The sequence below is a fragment of the Delphinapterus leucas genome, chromosome 9 (assembly GCF_059928025.1).
Source record: "Delphinapterus leucas isolate spDelLeu-1000000601 "Yukka" chromosome 9, BTC_Dleu_Yukka2, whole genome shotgun sequence".
NCBI classification, from domain to species: Eukaryota; Metazoa; Chordata; class Mammalia; order Artiodactyla; family Monodontidae; genus Delphinapterus; species Delphinapterus leucas.
Window position 1 is genome coordinate 45,909,791 of NC_143137.1, and position 15,935 is coordinate 45,925,725.

Here is a 15,935-nt window from a genome sequence, read left to right on the forward strand (position 1 = left end):
TTGTTCTTTTGGCAATTCATTTGTTAGTAAAATACTGAAGACACTCATTTTTTCTAACTGCCTGAGCCTGGGATTTTAAAAAGGGACTCGGCCTGGCAAGCACACTGTGACCCCTTCAGAGGCACTTACTGCATGGGGTGGGGCCCTGGGGTGACGTGCTATGAGGAGAGCCTGGCGAGGGAAGGCAAGAGGCATCCTCAGTGTGATCCTTCGCAGGCCTCTCTACCCACCAAGGGACCGAAAAAAGCAGAGGAAGCATCTGAGGCCTCTCCATTTGACCACTCGATCCACACAGGTGGCTTCTCAGAGGGAATAACTTGAGCCCCCAGTGGCTGGGGCCAGGGTACGCTGGCATGGCCGAACCTCACATCCCTCAGCACCGTGCCATGATGGGCCCTGGCAGGCCGGGTTTGACGTCCACTATCTTCCTCGGCTGTTCACTGCCGAGGGGAGGACAGAGGTGGGCCTGGACCCGCTGTGGCAAGAGGCACCGAGCTGACAGGGGCCAAGCATGAGAGGGGCAGGGGTGAGGGGGCCCTCCAGCAGTACCTTGGAGTTCTCAGAAGTCCAGCCTGACTTTATACAGCAGCCCCAGTTAGGAAGGGTACAATTCAGGAAGTTGGTCCTTGAAAGTTAGGGGGAAAATCCTGTGACAGTCACTCAGCACATGGGGGCCATTCCCCTAAGGCACTGCTTTGGCGGCTCCTACCCACTCTGCCCACACCCCCAGATTTGGGTATTTGCCTAATAGCCCCTGAGGCAGCAACTCTCTACCAGAGATTCTGGGCAGCAGATATGCCCAGAAAGCACAAAGGAATGAGCACCGGTCAAGGGTGCTTCAGAATTCAGGCTTGCCGAGTGAGAGAACCACACTTCTCAGCTGACAAATTCATACTTTATTAAGCTGCTAAAACTAAACTTTTGAGAGTCTAAAATGTATCCAGAAACTACCAAATATTACTGCTTTTAGAGACTATCAAAACTAAAACTGCTGCCTCTAAGGGAAATTGAATTTGTGTGTTATTGGCTTAAATTCTAACTTGGAAATACTTTAGTCTTTTAGATGGTGAATGATAGATTTTCTATTTTTCTTATAAAAGTAAAATCAGGCTCCTAATTCACTAAAGTTCTCCATTACCCACAGGTGAGCTTCTGTGCAGAGAGGTGGAGACTTTTCCTAATTAAGAAAAAGATAACAGAAAATTTGGGGAAATAAAGGAATTCCACAAACTTAAGATATGACTCTTTCTTTCCACAGGAACTGAGTTCATTTAGGGAGAGAAACTATAGCTCCTGTATTTCAGAACTACATTTATGGCTTGTCCTTGCTGATTTGGAACTTATTTAAATAAGCCATGTCAAATCACTGTGGGGCTTTGGGCCACATCTTAAGACTGTCAGAATCTCAATTTCCTCCTTGAAAAATAGGAATCCCAGAGTACTGACTCCCAGGGTTGTTGTGAGGATTAAATGAGCTGAAGCATGGAAAGCAGTTAGCACAATGCCCAGTGCAGGGTCAGTGCTCAATATACAATATCATTAAACCAACGTTTCTCATTTCTGCTCACAATGGCACCCCCAGGTGTCCTCTTTACACTCTTAGGCTTAGGGAACTTCCCAACAAGGTCAAATATGGGACTGGAAGTTCTTAAAGTCAAGTCTAAAAACATTCAACATCAAGCTTCCCGCAATATCCTGGCTCCGTCAGTGAAAAGCATAGCTGTTAGTTGTCATCATTCTTACCAAAGAGCCCTACCATTTAAGTGTCACTCACTGAACAGAGGGAGGCACATCCAGGTCTTCACTGCACAGTAAGAGCAGAGCAGGAGCCGGCACCACTGCACAAAGCCAGGCCCTCCAGCCTTTGCCAGGCGTCCCTTTCAGCTGCCCAACTGGGAAGGAGCATTTGGCTCACTGGTGTTTTCATCCACTTCCAGGTGTTACACACATCTATTTCCAGTAACTAATTGCTCACTTACAGGAAAAAAAAAAAAAATCCTTGCTCTGGAGCTGAAAGGCAGAACCATGACCATTATCCCAGGTCCGTAGAGAGGAATTTTAATGAAAGTGGAATTAGCTGGTAAGGAGGACAAAGCTCATGTTACCACACAGATGGGCTGGCAGCAGAGCTGCAGGGCCCAGGGGCCATCCCAGCGTGATTCTCACTTAAAACTGAATTAACTGCACCCAAGACCAGCTTAAAACTTTTAGAAGCACTAAGTACTGAAAAGATTACAGGCCCCCGATGATCTGTAATGAAAGAAAAAAAAAAAGATTTTAAACAATAGTAAATTATAAAATAAGTTCAAGGATGTTAAATAAGTTTCTGATTTTCCCCAAGACTACTCAGGTGCTTTTTTGGGCAAATAACAAATATCGAAATAACTTGAATTTTTTTCCTTGACTTTTTCTCTCTGTCACATTTGTGTTACAAAAGCAGTATCACAATGTTAAAGGAAAAGATTCAAATAACGCTTATAATAACACAATGCTAACACAGCTACTTATTTTTGCATGCTATTTTTCCATATTTTGCCTACTCGGAGACTTTTTTGTTGTGGTAAAATACACATAATATACAATTTACCATCTTAATCATTTTTAAGTGTACATTTCAGTGGTATAAACACATCCATATGTTGTGTAACCATCACCAACGCCGATCTCCAGAATTACTCTTCTTGTAAAACCAAAATTCTATACTCATTAAACAATAATTCCCCATTTCCCCGTCCCCCAAGCCCCTGGCAACCACCCTTCTACTTTCCTTCTCTATGATTCTGACTATCCTAGGTCCCTCATATAAGTGAAGCCATACAGTGTTTGTCTTCTTATGACTGGCTTATTTCACTTAGCATGATGTCCTCAAAGTTCATCCATGTCAGAATTTCTTTTTTAAGGTTGACTGTTTTGACATCTTTTTACATAGTTATAATCACAGCGTACACCTGCAATTTCTTTCAATCATTTTCCCACATTGTTAACCTTTATAATTATCATTTGTATTCTATTGGTTTGATAATTTGCTCAATTATGTTCCAAGTGTTAGATAGACATTCAGGTTTCCAGACTGGCTGTGGTGGCCGTGGTGATTCTTACAGACATTTCTATGGAAGTAGAAAGTTCTTTAGGATTATTTCTTTGGAGCGGGATTAGCAAGTCAAAGATTCTTGCTATGAATTTTTTTTTTTTTTCAGTCTACGTGAACCCGTCAAGTATAGGAGTCTAATAAATGGTTTGTTTGGAAGCAGGTGGAAGTTACAGAACAATGTAATGTCTTCTTTGAATACGAATGAGACTCCCTGCCCTGGACCGTTCATCCTAGACGGTACCCAGGCACTGCCCCCACACATAGATGTGTTACAGCCACAGGCAGGCACTGGTAATAACTACAGCTGCAGGGAATAATGAGTAACCCATAAATCAGCATGTTTTCAAGTGGCACTGTGAAGACAGTCACTTATAACTGGGTAGGTGTATCTTCAAAATCAGTCTTCCTTGATTTTAAGCATTTGTACGTGTGCGTGTGTCTTTGCCTAAACCAACCCAGTCTGACTGAACCCATTAGCACTGTGTCAAATGGAAACTGGTTCTTCCCAACAACCCTGTCCAGTAGGGATTATTTCCCGAGTGAGGAAACTGAGAACTAGTGAGTATGGATATGTATCTTGTTTTACTAATGAGGACGCCTATAAAAATGGGGGTGGTGGTGGTGAAGCAACACCCTTTAGGAAAGGGATTTTGGCAAATGCAGAAGGTTGGACCTGGTAATACAGGCACTGGCGTCTGAGAGCAAAAGCGACTTGCCCAAGGCCACACGCTGTATTATCACTACGGCAAGAACCCGAACACAGGCCTTCTGCTGGCTTTATTTTCCCTCTGTTCTGATAGTTTGTGACCTTCAGTTCATTCTCCAACTGAACTTTTTTCTGCCAAGCCTCTTAAACCTGATCCCAATTCACTAGAGCAAGTTAAACAAAATGAACTCTCCCCCCAAGGACACAGGTGGGGTCTCTTTAGTGTCCCTTTGGGAAGCCTGGTCTCTTCTATATTAATGGTGCTAAAATTTACAGGACTCTGGAAACACGTTTACAAGCCTCATTGACTGAGAGTCACAAGGCTAGGAACACCCTGGAGAATGTCAGGTGACACAAGAGTCTGACTTTTCAGAGCCCACACATCTTCTACCCCCCAACCATGGGACTGGACTAAAGGAAGAAGGTGCATTCCGGAGAGCTCGAGAAGGTCGTATTGGGATTATTTTCATCACAAGAGGGCAGCACGTATCCAGCAGTTAGTCCATTATGTAAGTGGCCTAAAGGATTCAACTGTGCAGGGGGCCTGATGACTGACCCAATGTTCTACTTACATAAAAATCCAAAGTACATGGTGTTAAGAGCAACTTCATTGTAAGCCCACTCATCCATGACTTCAAAGACAGTGTTAAGTTAGGGAGAGTTGGCCCCAAGGCATATAAACAGCAGAGTTATAGCAAGCTCTGTGGGTACTGAAGATCTGGGTTCGAATTCCAGTGCTACCAGAAGTTGTGTGACCTTGGACAAGTGACTTAGCTTTTCTGTGCCTGAGCTTACCATCTGTAATAATAGTGCTCCCTTTGCAGGGTTGTTTGGTTATGAGAAGTAATTAATATATGTAAAGCACTTAAAACAGTGCCTGACATGTAGTAGAGCTCCAGAAGTAGCAACGTTGGTTGTCTAGTCAGACCTTTCCCTTCTAGCATGACCTTAATGAGCATCAGGGATAGGGCAAAAGAGGAGACTGTGCTAGGCCATCCTTCCCACACTTAGGAGCCCCTCTGAAACAACATCGCCATTTTCGAACTGATAGCAAAGTCTAGACTTATATGCTGCTGAGAGACCAGAAGCCATTTCCAAGGGCAAATACCTGTGGGGTAAGAACTAACCATTCCCTATACCTGATATCGTCTTCATTTTTATTTTGTTAAGGACCTGCATGTCCAGGTCCTATTCAGAAGCAGGGATTAGGAAAGCTAAAAGTCTACTTGCATTTTAATCTGATTTCACAGATGTTAAGAGTGTACTATCTGGCTTTCCACACTAAAATTGTATGGCTGAAGGTCATTTCTTTCTTTGATGTCAGCATGTGGTTCTGTGTCTAGCATTCTTTTCATTCAACATTGCTACTGATCCCCCTGCCTGCAGCAGAAATGAATAATGGGAGTCTTGAGAGGTAGCAGGAGAGAAGAGTAGGGAGGGAGGTAGCTAAGAACAGAACACAGCAAAACACATCGGGAGGGTGGAAGGTGGGTGGTTTAACTACTGGAATCCGAACTCACACCCAATTCATACTGTCCTATTGCCGTGTCCAGGAACTGGCTGCATGTGTCTGGGGCCATCAGCCTGGCCTCCTGGGCACTGAATCTGTATGGGGCCAGAAGCTCATCACTTACTGAGCAGCTCTGGGGGATGGCCCAGCTGCCCACCGCTGCTTTTAGATCTCCCAGTGGATACTCACTAGACAACATGTGAGATCTTTTTCCTTCTGCTGAGTCAACACACATTTCCAGTTCGTCTTCCCAGGGGGACCCACTGGTGATCAACAAAATCCTTCCATTTGAATCAACAGGTCCAGTTGTTTCTCAACTTTTTTTTTTGTTACCGCCCTGTAAGGAGACTTTTAAGACATATTTACCTAAAGCCCTTTGCCACCATGAAATTCTAATACCACAAATATACTGTATTTCTGTTTAGGTACCCTGGCCATGCAGGCCGTTTTTTGTCCCACAAGAACCAATTTTTACCCCCTTGGGGTGATATCCCTCCTGTTGAGAGTCAAACCCTAGATAATTCTTGTCACTCTTGTCAACTCCAAGAATGCCCTCTGTCACCCTAAAGGCTGTTTGCCTTTCTACACAATTATTCAGTTTCTAATTCTAGAAATCTTAATAGTTGTACATTTAATATTCTCATGCATTCTTTTCACTCTTTTTATCTGTCCTGAAAACAATTTTATCCTATGTAAAACTTTGCTTAGGTTACTTTAAAAAATGCTGTTTGTAAAAGGGGAACAGTCCATCCTTACAGGGACAGTTAAAGTCTGAAGCACTCTGGCACCAGCAGCTTCAGAGATGAATTTCTATGGTGTGTCCACAGCGACCGCCAGCAGGCTTCGGGCAGATCTTGAGGCTGACCAAGCGTGCCTCTGCTGTTATCCCACTTCTCTCTCTCACTTCCTGGTTCCCCCACCCGCACACCCTCTCTAAGAAACCCAGGAATACACAGAATTCCCCCTTCGAAAGAGAACCCAGGCCTCTGCCCACCACAGGCTACCGGCCTCCCACATCAGCCCTCCCCACGCACCACCGCTACACTCAGCTAAATATTAGAACGTTACGCCAACTCAACTAATTCAGAATAAAATGGAATTAATAGGATTACCTCTGTCAGATGGTTTACATTTCAGAAGAGAAGCTGGCTGATCAAAATACTCTCCAATTAGACACATAAACCCAGAGAAACCTCAGATCAAATTAATGTTCGCGTTCTCTCAGCTGTCTCCCTCACAATCCCAGAACCTGGTTGGCTCTTCTGAAAGGTCTTATCCCTGCAATGTCTTGGCGAGCTGAAAAAGTCCATCCATCCATCCAGCCATCTCACAAATAAATACTGAACACCTACTTCATGCCAGGCACTGTGGGGCTGCTAGGAATACGATGGTTAGTGTCAAGTCTGGGACTGTATTTTAGTCCAATCACAAGTTATTTAATAAGTCAGACACTGTTTCATGGATGCTAGCATGAGACCTGAGACTCCTGGGTCAGAGACACAGTACTTTATTATTCACAGAACAACAAACAGCCAATGGTGAATAAAGAGGTTTCAATAAGGAGATTACAGTCGAACTGCTGAATGTTTTTGTAAGTCAAAGTAATAACGTTAGTCCTAAAAAATGCCCGAGGATTTAGTGACATACAGTTTATGGGTCACCTTAGTAACAGCTGTTTTGTTAAACTGACAGCAGGGAAGCCACTGGAGTGGGCTGAGAAGTAACTGGAAAATGAGAATCTCTTTCAAGAAATATCATGTGAAGCAGGAAAGATAAGACAGTAGCTCAAAGGGGAGATGGAATCTAGGGAGGGTTCCCTCGTCCAACTTAAGATGAGGAGTTAAATGTTCATGGAAAAGACGTAATTGGGAGGGAGAGGTGAGTACAGAAGAGAGAAGGAGTAATTGAGAATGCAAGGTTCCTCAGAAGGTGAGGAGGCTGGGATCTCCAGCACAGGTGAGAAGCTGACCTTCGTACAGGAAGAAGCGCTGTGCCATTTCAGGAGTGAGAAAGGAGAAGACAGTGCAGACTAGATGGGCCTGTGAGGTTAGGGGTAAGGTGTTGATGCCACTACCAACATCCAGGGTTAATGCAAGATTTTACTGTTAAATAATTATCTTTTCAGGGGGAAACCAGAAAGCAAAAACAGAGTAGAACATATTTATTCTAAACGTGGAAACATTTTTCAGGAGGATTTTTGCCCACTTTAATTCCTTTTGTGTTCAGGGGAAAAAAAAAAAAGGTATTAAGTAAGAAGCATTTGCAGTTTTCTCCCAACTCCCTCTCCTCAGGAGGAAGGCTCCAGGGCCTATCACCACTGAACAGAAGGAAAGACGTGAGGGACACCAAGAGATTATTATTATCATTATGGCAAATTCCTACAGAGACTGACAATATACCAGACCCTCTTCTAATCGTTTATAGATACTCATTGTTTCTTTACTCCTTACGATAACCATAGGAGGAAACTGAGCTACAGAGAGTTTAAAGTAACTTGCCCAAGGTCGCACAATAAGTGAGATGGCAGATACTCCAACAGACAGTCCGGCTCCAGAGTGTGTATGTTTAACCACTTACACTAAGCTGCGGCTATTAACAAGTACATAATAAAGAGATAACCTGTAGATGAGGAGAGACAAGGGGCCCTGCGTGGGAGAGATATGAGAGACAATTTGGGGGAGATAACATAGAGGGAAGAAGAAGAAATGAAAAGAAAAATGAGACACTGAGAGAACTGGGGAAAGTATTTCCATCCTCCCTCCAAGTTTTATTATGAAAGATTTCAAACCTACAGAAAACTTGACATAATACAATGAACATTCATATCCTACATATATTAAGTATTAACATGGCACCATATTTAACGTTCTATATTTTCCACATATTTTTTCTTTTTGTATAGCATTTGAAAGTTGCTATACAACTTTCAAATGAGACTTTATCTCAATATTTTAGCATGCATCTCCTAAGAAAATAGGCAATCTCCTACAAACCTAAGTTTATAATGTATTTGTAAATATTTCATTCTCATATATAGGTCTGAAGAGTAGTTAAAAATAAAATTGTCAATTATACCTCAAGAAAGCTGAAATTTAAAAAGAAAATCAGTATGACCTCTTATAACCTGGGTTAGGCTCTGAACTAAGGGCTTTTTTAGATACTTTATCTCATTTAATCCTCGTAACAGCCTTATGAGTTAGGTTGTGGTAATTATTCCCATTTTATAGGTGAAGAAACTGAGGCACCGAGTAGTTAACTTGCCCAGGGTCACACAACAAGCAGAAATGACAGGATGTGAACCTGGGCATTCTGGCTCCAGAACTCGGGCCTTTAACCACCATATCAATAGCATTGTGGAGGTAAGGCACTGCAGAGTACTTTGCCCTGAGCAGTGGAGGAAAGCATTCTGCCCTTACAGGTGGTTAAACGTGGCCTAATAAAGGAAAAGTTAAGGAAAGTGAAGAAGTACTGAACTTAGAACTTAATCATTTTCTTACAAGTTACTCTAAATAAGGGTGAATCTAAGTTTAGCTCTTTAAAGATTGTTTTAAAGTATGGATTTGGCTACAAATCCATAGGATCTTGATAAATTGGATTCATTAAACGTCAGGTAAATTTAGGCCATAAGCTACAACATCTCTGTTATAGTGCCAATGCTATGAACTTATCATGTATTGGTAAATATTTCACTTCTTATATAGAAGCCTGAAATGTAATTTTAAAACAAAATCAATATAATTTTTATTAAAACCAACCCCGATATTACAACTTGATTCAAGGGTTATGAAAACAGCCTTAAAGCTGCACTCTAGGGCTTCCCTGGTGGCACAGTGGTTAAGAATCCGCCTGCCAATGCAGGGGACACGGGTTTGAGCCCTGGCCCGGGGAGATCTCACATGCCGCGGAGCAGCTAAGCCTGTGCGCCACAACTACTGAGCCTGAGCTCTAGAGCCCGCAAGCCACAACTACTGAGCCCACGTGCCACAACTACTGAAGCCCGTGTGCCTAGAGCCCGTGCTCCTCAACAAGAGAAGCCACAGCAAGGAGAAGCCCTTGCACCGCAACTTAGAGTAGCCCCCACTCGTCGCAACTAGAGAAAGCCCGCGCACAGCAACGAAGACCCAACACAGCCAAAAATAAATAGAAAAAAAAAACAAAAAAAAGCTGCACTCTATTGTCAAATATGCTTCTGAGCTGTTGTACATATGTGAACGATCTGCCTAATTTGTGCATTAGTACTGTTAGTACATATGGGAGAGTGCTGCAGTAAATGCTCCCTAATAAATTACATTTCCCTCTACCTCTGTGACTTGCATTGGATAATGGTCCACTGGCAAACATACGCAAGCAGAAGCCTGAAGAGTACTTGCAGATTGGGGCTTGCCCGCTCTTGCTGCAGGGAACACTTCCACTACCACGTGAATAACCCCAGGCAAACCTGCTGGAGACACGTGGTCCAGCCAGCAGCCATTCTTATCTCCAGGCATGTGAGGCAGGCAATGCTAGACCAGTCAGCCCCCAGCTGACCCACCTGCTGATTGTAGCTGCACGAACAAGTGTAGGCAAGAGCCTAAGTTTCTGATTCACAGAATCGTGAGTTAAGACTGTGGTTTTAAGCCACTAAAATTTTGAGGTGGTTTGTTACCCAGGAAAGCATAATTGAAATAGTACGTAAAAATTAAGGAAGGCTAACTACTGTAATAAATAGACCCCTAAATACATAATGGTTTAAATACAACAGAAGTTTATCTCCTGCTCATATAAATAGTTCAAGGAGATCTGAGATTGGTGGCAGGGGCCTCTGTAAGGGACGCAGGCTGTCGTTTTTTGCCATAGTCAACATGTGGCTTCCAAGGTCACTTTAGGCACCATAAACTAAATAGCAGAAGCAGAGCATAGAGGACAGCAAGTGGGAAATTTTATTGGGCCTGGCCAAGAAATAGGGCATAACCCTTCTGTTCACCTTTTATAGGTAGAACTCAACCATGTGGCCAAGCCTAACTGCAGTGAAGGGGTCTAGTCACGTGCCTAGCAATAGGAGAAAACGGTCTGATGAACAACTCCCAGCTTGATGCTATAGAACTATATTGGATTTTTAGGAAACAAAACTCATGCCTGTCAAGTCCAGCATGGCAGAGTGGGAAAACAGACTGAGGATTAGAAAGATCTGGGTAGGATTTTGGTTCCTATTAACTGTGTAACCTGAGCAAATGACCTAATCCATGTACATTCTTATTTCTTCCTCTACAAAATAGGGAAATTACCGTCCTCAGTGGGCTGTTGTGAGGTTTAAATGTCAAGTATTTGGTAGAGTGTCTGGCACGTGATAGGCATTCAATAAATGGGAGCTGATGGCATTATTATTATAACTAAATTGAGTAGTGTGAGAAATCAAAGAGTATGGAGAGAAATAAAGAGCAACATTAAGGTATCTACATAGCAGGAGGACTGTCGTGACAGTTCCAAGTGTAAATCATGAAAGTCTAACAAATCAGTCTTATCACAAAAGGAGGGGATTTATTAGAAGGACAGAAACACAGGGTGTAGCTCTCAACATCAGACAGACCTGTTGAACTGGAACCTCTTCCAGGACTTTGGAGACTAAAACTTCCTTTTTCATGTTATGTAACTTTGCTTCATGCTCCTCGATTACAAATACACCTTTTGCATGTTTCAACAGCCTCCAGAATTGCTTATTTTTAAATGTGTGATAATGTTATTGTGGTTATAAAGAGTCTCTATCTTTTACACATACATATTGAGTACTTACAGATGAAACTGTATCAAGGTTTCGCTTTAAAATAATGCATTTAAAATACATTTGGGGAAGGAAGGTGGAGAACATACATTGCAGGATTGGCCTTGGGCTGATAATTGCTGAAGTTAGGGGATGGGTACATGGGAGTTCACTATTGTATTCTCATTACTTTTGCATACATTTGAAAATTTCCACTAAACAAACAAATGAGGGAAAACAAAAGCCCAAGACCGATCTCATCTTGGCCTAGAGATTCAAGAAGGAAGAGGGATGGACTTGATTGGCCCACCTTACTGTTTTACCTGTGATTTTCTGCTTTGGTGAAAACTTTATCTAAAAGGGAAACACTGCTATGCTATGCATTATCATCTACCTGGCTACAGTCTTTCTGGATTTTGAGGGATACGGCTAAAATGATGTATAGAAATCAAGACTTGATAGGCCTAGGTGAACTCAACTACAACCTCTCCTAGACCTACTGATTGCTAGAACACTTCCCCATTCTCCTCACATCCTATCATCTTAAGAAAAGCAGACAGGGCTTCCCTGGTGGCGCAGTGGTTGAGGGTCCGCCCGCCGATGCAGGGGACACGGGTTCGTGCCCCGGGCCGGGAAGATCCCACATGCTGAGGAGTGGCTGGGACCGTGAGCCATGGCCGCTGAGCCTGCGCGTCCGGAGCCTGTGCTCCGCAACGGGAGAGGCCACAACAGTGAGAGGCCCGCGTACCGCAAAAAACAAAACAAACAAAAATACAAAACCAAAACAAAATTTAAAAAAAGAAAAGCAGACAGCTATTTTGGCAGTGCTTTCGCCAAGCACCATCATGTTTAATGGAGTCTCAGGAGAGAACAGGTTGGAGAAAAAAGCATGAGAACCACAAAAATTATGGACCTACTTTCTAGTGATGTAAACAATAAGCTTTCAGAATAGTCACATTGTGTACTGAGGGCATCGAATCGAATCAGAATATCCAGTACATAAAAGATCCTCTGGTCAGCAGCACAAAACAAAAGGAGAAAGCCTGAGAACTAGTTACTATTTCTTTCTCATAAGATGTATTTTCTGAAGGAAAAAAAAAAATCACTTTCTCTTTATGACACCCAAGGTGTGCATAGGTTTTGTAATCATGTTCTAGGAAGTGGTTGATCTCATCTGTTACACTGATCACATAAAAAATAAGGACCGGGGGGAAAAATATTGATAACTTTAGAGAAAAAGTCTAGGGATACAAGGAGCAAGAGTTTGTTGGCCACAGTCTAGTACTTGGTCCAAAAGGAAAGAGTGTATTTGGACTATTAAAAAGTTGTATTTTTACCGTTAAAATCTTTGCTAATTAGTCTCAAAATCATGTTTTATATCCAAATCAGATTCTTAATTTTCACAAATGTGGCAGATTGTCTTTCCCAAAGATGGATACTACAATATATCCCATTCCACGTGTTTTTTTTTTTGGACTGTGTAACATTGATGTTTCTTCTATTGGGTGGTGGGGTCTATATCTTCTACCTGTGAACCTAGGAAGACCTCTGTGTCCTCCTCGACCGAGAATGTACAGTGGAAGTGACTCTACGTGACCTTGAGACAAGGTCACAAGAAACTCATGCACTTCTTTCTGCCTTGCTCTCTTGGGACAACTGCCCTTGGAACCAAGCCACCACACTGTGAGGAAGCCAAGCAGCTACATGGACATGCTACGAGTAGGTGCTCCGGCAAACAGCCCCAGCAAACAGCCAACATCAACCACCAGATGTGACTAAGCATTCAGCTGACTCCAGCCCCAAGCAGCTGAGAAGCTGCCAGCACTAGCTAATACTGCATGGAGCAGAGATGAGCTGTCTCTGACAATCCTAGTCTAAACTGCAGATCTGTGAGTAAAATGACTGTCATTATCTTAAGCCACTAAGGGGTGCTTTATAACTGGAAGAATAAATATGACAAATTAAGTTAGTAAAGCTTTTGACTTTTTGTACTTGGTGAAATGATAAGAAAATGTCAAATGAATATGAATAAAATGTAATATTCTGAAGCAATCAGGAGATATAAATTAGATTTTTATGTAGCAGCATAGATCTCAAAAACACAGTAAAAAGTTAATAATCATTAATTTTCAATAATAATCATTGAATGATATACAATGAACATTTATTTACATTTTAAGAATGCACTCAAAGCAATCCTATGCATCTTTCAAAGATTCATAAAAATCTATAGAATCTAAATATATAGAAGGTAGATCTGAAGGACACATATTAAATAATAAGGTATATGTCTTATGGGAGTGGGAATGGGGATAAAGAGAGAAAATATTGTTTTAAAAGAACAACAACAAAAAGAGAGTGTTATGTAATTATTAAACTTAATTCGCATTTCCTTTTGTCACACAGCTAAAAATCTACTTCCCAGCCTCTTAGGTGTAGCCACATGACTGCGTCCTAACCAATGGAATGTAGGCAGAAGTGATAAATGCTGTCTCCAGGCCAGGCCCCTAGAAAAGGAAAAAGAGCCTTGGCTACTAATAGAAAGGCTGAACAGTCCCATCTAAATATAAACAATGGTCACAATATGTCAACAATGATCAGAAAAGGCAGCTCTGTGAACACAGTGGACTGAGACAGAGCACAACCACTCAGTGAGCATGTCTCAAACAAGAGACAGACAAAGCCACAAAAGTAATTATATACCTCCTGCTTCTGACATAACTTTTTTTTTTTTGCCAACAGTAACTCTAGCTCTGCTTTAAGTGTACTGCCTCCTAGATAAAATTACCAAGGTACACAATCACTGAATAGCCCCAAGCTCCTGACAGCACCCAAATCACTACCAGCCTCCACTTTTGTTAACCCTTCTTTGAATCACAAGTCCAAAACCTCTTACGAGGATGCCCCTCAGGTCCTCACCTAGCTAAAGAAACCTCACTTTGACCTCAGTTCTGTTCATGGTGGACTCTGGCTGGTGAGCTTTGACAACAGTGGATCTTCCTGAGATCTGGCTTAGACCCTTCCCTGACACAAACCATGCTTGACTTAGAAATAGTGTGGAAATCTCAAACTCCTTGAATCTCCAGTCTCAAGGCCGTCCTTGCCAAGACAACTGCAGCTGAACGTGAGCTCCAAATAATTTGTTGAGCCCTTCAATGTTAGCCTTATATTTGGTTCTTGGGACTTTTGAATTCTGATCTTGTACTGCTCCTTGGTAAAATTCGGCTGCTAAGCATTTAACTCAGCATTCCTATTACCTGCCCAGTTGTCCACTTTTTTTTTTTTTTGGAGGATAAAGAAAGGGTGGCTTTATTCTTTGCCAGGCAAAGGGGGGAACACAGCAGGCTAGTGCCTCAAAAACTGTGTCCCCATTTTCTTGACAATTACTCCTCTATAACAGAAAAGCCTATAGTGAGGGACACATACCAGATAAATTGTCAGTGAGGCTGGTTCTGATGGCTGCTAAGTTCAGAACATTTCATCTCATCAGCCCTGCATCCTTAGAACAAACTCTGCCTTGGGTCACTGTATTACTTGAATCCTTCTTAGCTTTTGGTGGTTGCTGCAATCTTTGGTCTTCCTTAGCTTATAGCTGCAGCCCTCCAATCTCAGCCTCTGTCATTACATGGCCTACTTTCCTCTTCGTGTGTCTCCAAATCTCCTTCTCCTTATAAAGACACCAGCCATTGGATTTTGGGCCCATCCTAACCCAGTATGACCCCATCTTAACTTCACCCTATTTCCAAATAATCTCACATTCACAGGTACCTTGGGATTTAGACTTCAACGTAACTTTTTGGCAGACAATTCAACCCACAACAGTCACCTTTCAAGATATTTTAAGACTTACTTTCTATAGTTGTGTCTTCCTAGATCTGCTTTTTTCTTTTTCTTGTTTTAAAACCAGCCCTCAGTTGGCAATCTGGTCCATGACCAGATTCTGGAGACATGCAGTTGCACAAGCACATAATCAATGCAATAATCCGCGTGAGAACTTTTTAGTCTAAATTTGCATTCCCTTCAGGCCAAATACCTTTTCCTTCATGATACCTGTTACATTGCTAAATCATGTACACATCTTTCCAAGTTGCATAATTTCATCAAGGACAATTAGGTATTGCAATGGTCACTTTGGAGAAATCTGACATAAGCAATGTTGTTCATCTGACAGGCACTTTAGCACAAAAAGGAAACAAAATCCCAACTATCCAATGGTCTGTTTCTACATTCCATTTGAAGTGGCATAATGCGGATACTGGTAGACTACTACATATAACTTATTTATGCAAATGTACAATAACCACCTAAAAATTATACAAAGAGATACACTTATTAACACTGTAAATCAATTTAAATGGAATACTAAAAAAATGTTCAAGTAACTCATAAGAAGGTAGGAAAGATCAATGAAAAACAGAAAGAACAAAGAGAATACAAACTAGCAGACTTAAATCCTAACATACCAAAATTACATTAAATGTAAGTAGTCTATACACAACTTAAAGGAAATTGACCCAATAGATAAAAAAGTATTTTTCTATCTACAAGAAAGAGATGAGACAAATTACCAACATCATGAATGAAAGAAGAAATATCACTACAGACTCAGCAGACATTAAAAAGATAATAAGGGAAAACAACTCTATGCCCATAAATTCGACAACTTGGATAAAATTAACAAAGTCCTCAAAAGCTACAGCTCTCCAAACTCACCCCAAATGAAATAGATAACCTGAATAGTTTTGTAAATACTAAAAAAATTGAATCCACAGTATAAAACCTTTTGATAAAGAAATCTCTGGGCCAGATGGCTTTTCAATAAATGGTGTTAGAATAACTGTACATTTTTAGGCTTCAACATAAACCTCACATCTGACACAAAAATTAACTC

At 41.7% G+C, this 15,935-nt stretch overlaps 2 protein-coding genes across 13 annotated transcripts in view; one reads left to right on the plus strand and one right to left on the minus strand.

Moving 5' to 3' along the window:
• NOD1 (nucleotide binding oligomerization domain containing 1) overlaps positions 1–15,935 on the plus strand; it is a 132,681-nt gene that overhangs the window by 91,338 nt on the left and 25,408 nt on the right. For all 12 annotated transcript variants that reach the window (XM_022584168.3, XM_022584150.3, XM_030759803.2 and 9 more), the window contains one exon: positions 1–15,935. This exon is cut by the window's left edge and continues 1,090 nt beyond it; it is cut by the window's right edge and continues 25,408 nt beyond it. The gene's annotated coding sequence lies outside the window, so the exon portion shown is untranslated.
• Positions 1–15,935, minus strand: part of ZNRF2 (zinc and ring finger 2) — a 159,025-nt gene that overhangs the window by 22,626 nt on the left and 120,464 nt on the right. The window contains exon 5 of the mRNA XM_022584225.3: positions 1–15,935. This exon is cut by the window's left edge and continues 22,626 nt beyond it; it is cut by the window's right edge and continues 25,406 nt beyond it. The gene's annotated coding sequence lies outside the window, so the exon portion shown is untranslated.